Source organism: Giraffa tippelskirchi, chromosome 5 (genome assembly GCF_054371585.1).
Source record: "Giraffa tippelskirchi isolate mGirTip1 chromosome 5, T2T-mGirTip1v1.2.pri, whole genome shotgun sequence".
In the NCBI taxonomy this organism is placed as follows: domain Eukaryota; kingdom Metazoa; phylum Chordata; class Mammalia; order Artiodactyla; family Giraffidae; genus Giraffa; species Giraffa tippelskirchi.
Genome location: NC_137279.1, coordinates 87842443 through 87851210, shown reverse-complemented (window position 1 = coordinate 87851210; position 8768 = coordinate 87842443).

The following is an 8768-nucleotide window of genomic DNA, read 5'->3' as shown; positions in this document are numbered from 1 at the left end:
GACTCTCTGATTGGGCGGCGTTCCTGAAGTAGGGACTTTATGACTGGCTAGGTTCTGAACTGAAGCTGGAAGATTAGAGGAACACCTTAAAGGAGGTGGTCGGGAAGGTAGTTGTTCTGTGGGACTCGAGAGAGATAGGCCTGGTTTTGTTTGTTCGTATGTAATGGTTTGTTTGTTTATTCGGAATGTAAGTTGCAGCTGCAGAAACCTTGGTCCAGTCCATTGTCAAGTGAAAACCACGTGTATTAATATGTGAGGGTCGGGAGAGAAGACCCTCAAAGTGTATTCCTCTGTCCACTCCATTCGCAGGATTCAAGGCTGCGCTAGAGGAGGAAAGGGAAAAGAGAGGGAAATGAAGCGCTCTGTTCATTAGTGGGAAGGGCAGAATCGAATCACCAAACACACCCAGATAATACAAACTGACCTACAGACGCTCTATAAACATCACTGTGAGTGACTGTGGGTATTTTACACATGTTTAATCAGTCAGCTGCTGCTGCTGCTGTTAAGTCAGCAGAGGTCTGCATTTCAATATCACTTCTCACTGTGGATAATTGCGTGCCTGCTAAACCCTCTTTCTATAGGCTATGTTAATACTGTTAATATTTATATCGTTACATCGTTTTTATTTGAAACCCGTTCTCAATACCTTTGCTATTTCTAGTTTCTAATATTTTACAATGATTTTATATTGTGATTGTAATACTTTTTTTTTTTTTTTTTAACTTTTTGGCTACTGGAGGCTGCGTTCAGGATCTTACTTCCAGATCAGGGATTAAACCCACGCCCCCTGCAGGAAAAAAAATAGAGAAGTTCCTATTTTTTTCTAGTATATCCAGATTGCCTGTGGGAAAACTTCCTGAACTTTATCTCACTGCAAGTAAGAAGTCCATACTTGTATCCAAAACAGTGGTATTCTTTGACCTTTTGCTCTTTCATCTTTGTCCTCATTCCTTTGGGCCAAAAGTCCTCTTCACGGTTCACACAACTTAAAGCAATATTTATCAAGCACCTTTTGGGTGCTGTGAGGGAATACAAATAAATATAAACCATAATCTGTGACTTCAAATGATTTACAGTTTACCTCCAATACAATATAGGAAACAGGACAATATGTATCCAAAAAAGAAACTTCATAAAGTTTCAAAAGAGAAACACTTGCGAAGCTCTGGTCTTTAGCCTCAAGGGAATTTAAAGTCTTGGGGAGACATACATATGAAGTTAAATATGAGAGTAAAGAGAAGAGAGAAGAGCTTAGAGAAGGAACCAGGCATTCCGGACTGTGATTGTCAGAGAAAATTTTAAGATGGGCGAACTTAAGCAGGGATTTTATCTATTTACATGTACATACTGTTTTGTTATTGTTTAACCCCTGAGTTGTGTCCAGCTGTTTTGTGACCCCATGGACTATATGTAGCCCATCAGGCTCCTCTGTCCTTGGGATTTCCCAATCAAGAATGCTGGAGTGGGTTACCATTTCCTTTTCCAGAGGATCGTCCTGACCGAGGGATCGAAGCCATGTCTCCTGTATTTGCAGGCAGATTCTTTACCACAGAGCCACCAGGGAAGCCCTAACAGTGCTTTATTTATTTATTTTTGGCTGTGCTGGGTCCTTGTTGCTGCACACAGGCTTTCTCTAGTTACAAAGAGCAGGGGCTACTTGCTAGTTGCAGCCCATGGGCTTCTCATTGCAGCAGCCTCTCCTGTGGTGGAGCACAGGCTCTAGGCACACAAGCTTCAGTTGAAGCATGAGGGCTCTAGAGCGTGGGTGCAGTAGTGGTAGCTCACCGGCTTACTTGCTCTGTGGCCTGTGGAATCCTCTCTCACCAGGGATTGAACCTGTGTCCCCTGCTTTGGCAAGCAAATTCCTAGCCACTGGGCAGAGGAGTCCCTCAAGCAGGGATTTAAAGGAACTCTGAGACTGATCAGTCTTTAGGTAGAAGGGATGTCTTAAATGTCATTTAGGTCACTTTCTCACCCTTCACAGAAAGGAATTCAGTGATAGACAAAGTGATAGGTAGTGGATCTATTTAGGGAGAAATATACTCCACAGTGTATGGGCCATCTCAGAAGAGGCCCTGAAATAAAATGTGGTTAGTTTTTATGGCGGAGAAGGCACTGGCACCCCACTCCAGTACTCTTGCCTGGAAAATCCCATGGACAGAGGAGCCTGGTAGGCTGCAGTCCATGGGGTCGCTAAGAGTCGGACACAACTGAGCAACTTCACTTTCATTTTTCACTTTCATGCATTGGAGAAGGAAATGGCAACCCACTCCAGTGTTCTTGCCTGGAGAATCCAAGGGACGGCGGAGCCTGGTGGGCTGCCATCTATGGGGTCGCACAGAGTCGGACACGACTGAAGCAACAGCAGCAGCAGCAGCAGCAGCAGTTTTTATGGGCTGGGTAATTTCATAGGCTAATGACTGGGAGGAGTATTTCAGCTATTTGAGGGAAAGGGCAGGGATTTCCAGAAATTAGGCCCCTGCCCTCTTTTTTGGCCTTTGATGGTTAGCCTCAGAACTCTTGTGGTGGGTGTGTCATTTAAATGCTAATATGTTACAAAGGCTTCCCTGGTGGCTCAGATGGTAAAGCATCTGCCCGCAATGCGGGAGACCAGGGTTCGATCCCTGGGTTGGTAAGATTCCCCTGGAGAAGGAAATGGCAACCCACTCCAGTATTCTTGCCTGGAAAACCCCATGAATGGAGGAGCCTGGCAGGCTACAGCCCATAGGGTCGCAAAGAGTTGGACACAACTGAGCGACTTCATTTTATATTACAGAGAGTGTATAATGGGGCTCAAGGGCTTCCCAGGGGGTGCTCAGTCAGTCCAGTCGCTCAGTTGCTCTTTTTGACCCCATGGACTGCAGCACACCAGGCTTCCCTGTCCATCACCAACTCCCAGAGCTTGCTCAAACTCTTGTCCATCAAGTCGGTGATGTTATCCTGTTGTAGGCACACGTTCTGGGAAACAAACTCACTCAAAAGGACAATGCAGATAGTGGAGTGCAGTTTATTACACCAACAGGCCCAAGGCAGAATCTCCTCTTAGCCAAGGACCCCGACCAGTTTTTGTGAAAACCTTATATACCCTAAGTGTACGTGCCCAAACCCACCTCCCCAAATTCCCTGAAACTAGTCTGAACAAAGGAAAAAGAAAGATACAATCAAAGTTAACCCGTGATTCATATGCCTTAAGCCTAGGTAGTTATCAGTGGACAGTTATCAATAGGCTTGTGGTCATACCCCAATAAGCATAATAGAATGTATGATTCTATTCCATTACACAGATAATTAGGGTATTCTTTTAGGCGATGGAGAGCCCTGGGGCTCTTCCTTCCAGGGGCCTGGTTTTCCAGTTGGTATGTCGTTTCCATAGATACTGGGCATATAGCTCAAAGTCCACAGTCCGGCCCAAGATGGAGTCCTGCTTTCAAGATAGAACCTGTTCTGTTTCCTCCTTCAACCCAACCATCTCATCCTCTGTCATCCCCTTCTCCTGCCTTCAGTCTTTCCCAGGTGGTACTAGCAGTAAAGAATCCGCCTGCCAATGAGGAGACACAAGGGAGGCAAGTTCCATCCCTGGGTCAGGAAGATCCCCTGGAGTAGAAAATGGCGCCCCACTCCAGAATTCTTGCCTGGGAAATTCCATGAACAGAGGAGCCTGGGGGACTACAGTCCATGAGGCCACAAAGAGTGGGAGATGACTGAGTGACTGAACACTTTCTGTCTGTCATGGGGTTCAAGGTCCACTGGAAGTCGAATTTTCCATCTTGGACCTTGTGGGTTCTAATCAGTTTTTGTCAGGGCCGATGTCTATATCATTCTTTTAAAGGTTGTTCCCTGCCCTCTTCCCTCCTGTTTCATTTCAGATAGTCTTCATATTGTTACCCTAAAACTGGGTTCACCTCTTGGTATCACACCAATAGACAGCCAAGGCAATGATCAGGAGAAGGAAGAATTGATTATCACTAGCAGTAAGTAAGGGGAGCACTGGAGATTTTTCCCAAAGCAGCATCTCCTTGAAAAGCAAAATTGGGGAACTTTTAAGCTAAAAGTACACATATATTCAGGAAGGGGCTTGAGGAGAGAACACAGCATAGAGTTGGGGCAAAGGTTGACAGAGTCCAAACTTTAGTTGATTGAAGTCAAAAGGGTCAGCATCATTCCATCCTCCTCCTGTGTGGAGGTGTTAGTTCCACACAGGACCTATTATTGTGTATATCCCTTGAGGAGGAACTAGGACTCTGCTCTTTCATTGTACTATTGTTTGCCTTTTCTCTGTTAGTGCACTCCTTTCTTCCTTAAGATCATTAATTACTGAGACCTGTTCAAGGGTAAGCATAGCTCCAGGCTTAGATCACAAAATGTCTTAGGCCAAAATGGCTTCTCTTATAACAAGAAAGCCGTTAATTGTTCTCTTTCTCCAGAGATTCCCCTAATTTATCTGCTTACAAAATGGCACAGATTCACATGCCCCCCAATTAATCTCACTTCTCTGGATAACCTCTTATTATTTTACCATGAACTGAACCAGGCGCTGGAGAAACTATCTCTCTAAGGGATAGACAGATCTCAGTTAAAACCCAATTCCCCAATGTAACTATCTGTCCTTGGCCCGCTCGCATTTCTCTGAAATTTTCTCAATTCAGAAGGCAGTTATGATGATGGCAGTATTGTCCTTTTTCTATTCTAACTACCTAACAGTATGACTTACCTTAGGACAGGGAAGCCTGGCATGCTGCAGTCCATGGGGTCACAAAGAATCAGACACAGCTGAGCAACTGAACAACAACAATGGCAAAATAAGAATTAAATAATATAATAGATGTACTATGCTTACTTAGCACAGGGCCTGGTACATTTTAAGAACTTCAGTCTAAGAATGCATTTGCAACCCCATACTTACGTCAGTTAATCTACAACAAAGGAGGCAAGAATATATGATGGAGAAAAGACAATCTCTTCAATAAATGATACAGAGTAAACTGGACAGCTACACATAAAAGAATGAGATTAGAACATTTCTTCACACCATATTCGAAAATAAACTCAAAATGGATTAAAGACCTAAACATTAGACCTAGAAGAGAACATAGGCAGAACACTTTTTGATGTAAATCATAGCAATATATTTTAGATCTGTCTCCTAAGGCAAAAGAAATAAAAACAAAAATAAACAAATGGGACCTAACTAAACTTCAAAGCCTTTGCACAGCAAAGTAAAAGACAATCTACTGAATGATAGAAAACGCTTGCTGATGATATGATCAATAAGGGGTTAATATCCAAAATATATAAACAGCTCATATAACTTAATATCAATAAACAACCCAGTTTTATTTATTTTTTTGGCTGCACTGGGTAGCATGTAGGCTTAGTTGCTCTCAGCACATTGGGTCTTAGCTGCTCCACCAGGGACTGAACTCATGTCCACTTCTTTGGAAGGCAGATCCTTAACCACTGGACCACCAGGAAAGTCCCTATTTTTTTAAATTTATTTTTAATTGGAGGATAATTGCTTTAAAATGTTGTGTTGGTTTCTGCCATACAGCAATGTGAATCAGCCATAGGTATATATACATCCCCTCCCTCTTGAACCTTCCTCCCTAACCCACCATCCCACCCCTCTAGGTTGTCACAGAGCACCAGGTTGAACTCCCTATAACCAGGTTTTAAAACAGCCCAGATAGACAACCTTCCAAAGAAGACATACACATGGCTAATAAGCACATGAGAAGATGTTCAACATCACTAAGTATTAGAGAAATGCAAATCAAAATCACAATGAGATCACCTCACACCTGTCATAATGGTTATTATCATAATGTCTATAAACAATAAATGTTGGCAAGGAAGAGCAGGGAAGGGAACCCTTGTATGCTGTTGGTGGTAATGTAAATTGGTGCAGCCAGTATAGAAGTTCCTCAAAAAACTAGAAGTAAAACTACCATATGGTCCAGCAATTCTACTCCTGAGTGTTTAGCCAAAAAAACAAAAAACACTAATTTGAAAAGATACATGCATCCCAATATTCACAGTAGCATTATTTACAACAGCCAACATATGGAAGCAGTCTAAGCATCCACCAACAGGTGAGTGGATAAAGCAGATGTGACTGATACACACACACACACACACACAGGAAAAAGAATGAAATTAAATTTAAATTAAATTAAACCATGAAAAAGAATGAAATTCTGCCATTTGCAACATCTTGGTGGACACAGAGAGTATTAAGCTTAATGAAATAACTTAGACAGAAAGACAAATATTGTATGTTATCATTTGATTGTTGTTCAGTTGTTCAGTCGTGTCCGCCTCTTTGCAACCCGATGGACTGCAGCATAGCAGGCTTCCCTGTCCTTCACTATCTACCGGAGCTTGCTCAAACTCATGTCCATTGAATCGGTGAGGCCATCCAACCATCTCATCCTCTGTCGTCACTTTCTCCTGCCTTCAATCTTTCCCAGCATCAGGATCTTTTCCAATGAGTCAGCTCTTCACTCCAGGTGGCCAAAGTATTGGAGCTTCAGCCTCAGCATCAGTCCCTCCGATGAATATTCAGGATTGATTTCCTTTAGAGTTGACAGTTTTATCTCATTATATATGGAATCTGAAAAAACAAATGTATGTAACAAAACTTAAGGGCTTCCCTGGTAACTCAGCTGATAAAGAATCCACCTGCAATGCAGGAGACCCCGGTTCAATTCCTGGGTTGGGAAGATCCCCTGGAGAAGGGATAGGCTACCCACTCCAGTATTCTTGGTCTTCCTATGTGGCTCAGATAGTAAAGAATCTGCCTGCAATGTGGGAGACCTGGGTTCCTTCCCTGGGTTGGGAAGATCCTCTGGAAGGGGGCATGGCAACCGACTTCAGTAGTCTTACCTACCGAATCCCCGTGGACAGAGGAGCCTGGTGGGCTGCAGTCCATGGGGTCACAAAGAGTTAGATACGACTGGGCGACTAAGCACATGTAACAAAACAGACTGACAGATATAGAATACAAACTAGTAGATACTAATGGGGAGAGGGAAGATGGTCAAGATTAGGGGTATGGGATTAAGAGATGCAAATTATTATGTATAAAATAGATAAGCAATAAAGATATATTGTGTAGCTCAGGGAAATATAGCCATTTCCGTATAATAACCTTAAATGGAGTATAATCTATAAAAATACTGAATCACTATGCTGTACATCTAAAACTAATATAGTATTGTATATCAACTATACTTCAATTTTAAAAATGCATTTGCAAGTATAATATTTATTAATATTATAGAATTATTAACAACTAATATTAATGTTATTATAAATACTAAGTAATTTACAGTCAATTTACAGCAAACTAAAACCCACAAGCCTCTTATTTTTTAATAATATTTATTTTTATTAATTTATTTGACTGCACCAGGTCTTAGTTGCAGCAGGTGGGATGGAGTTCCCTGACCAGGGATCAAACCCAGACCTCCTGCATTGGAAGCATGGAGCCTTAGCCACTGGACCACCAGGGAAGTCCCAGCCTTTTATTTTTGCTTGAACTACTGTTAAACCAGATCTCTCACATACTATCTTTATACAGTTGTGGGGTTTTGGCCACCCTGTGCAGCATGCAGGGATCTTAGTTCCCCAACCAGGGATCAAACCTGTGCCCAGTGGATTGGGAGCTCAGAGTCTGATGCATTGGACCACCAGGGAAGTCCCTATACAATTTCTTTAAAATATTTAAATTTGTTTATTTGGCTACATCAGGTCTTACTTGCAGCATGTGGGATCTAATTCCCTAACCAGGGATGAATCTAGTTCCCTGACCTGGGCCTCCTGCATTGGGAGCTTGAAGTCCTGCCACTGGACCACCAGGGAAGTCCCCCTGTGCAATTTTAACCAAAGCACAAAGGAAATAGTACCCCCACTCCAGTACTCTTGCCTGGAAAATCCCATGGATGGAGGAGCCTCGTGGGCTGCAGTCCATAGGGTCACTAAGGGTCGGACACGACTGAGCAACTTCACTTTCACTTTTCACTTTCATGCATTGGAGAAGGAAACGGCAACCCACTCCAATGTTCTTGTCTGGAGAATCCCAGTGACGGGGGAGCCTGCTGGGCTGCCATCTATGGGGTCGCACAGAGTCGGACACGACTGAAGCGACTTAGCAGCAGCAGCAGCATATGCATTTGTCCCTACTCAATTTTATATTTTTTGTTTTGAAAATGAATTAATATACAGAAAAGTATACATGTAATAATGTTAATGATTAAAGTAAATACAAATAATGTGCATTCCAGTTATTTCTATATAAAACATTTATGTATATATTTACAAAGCATAAAGGGGCTCTCCTGGTGGCTCAGTGCTAAAGAATTCACTCTAAAGGCAGGAGACTGCCTGTAATGCAGGAGACGTGGGTTCTATCCCTGGGACAGGAAGATCCCCTGGAGAAGAAAATGGCAACCCACTCCAGTATTTATGCTTAGGAAATCCCATGAACAGAAGAAGCTGGCAGGCTACAGTCCATGGGGTCAAAAGAGTTGGACATGACAGCAACTACACCACCACAAAGCATGCAAGTAAATTTGGAGTGTACAAATAATTTTTTTAATTATGTATTTATTTTTGGCTGTGGTAAGTCTTTGTTGCTGCTCATGGGATTTCTCTAGTTGTGGCAAGCAGGGGGTACTCTCTAGTTTCAGTGCCCAGCCTTCTCACTGTGGTGGGTTCTCTTGTCATGGAGCTCAGGCTCTAGTAGTTGTGGCACATGGACTCAGTAG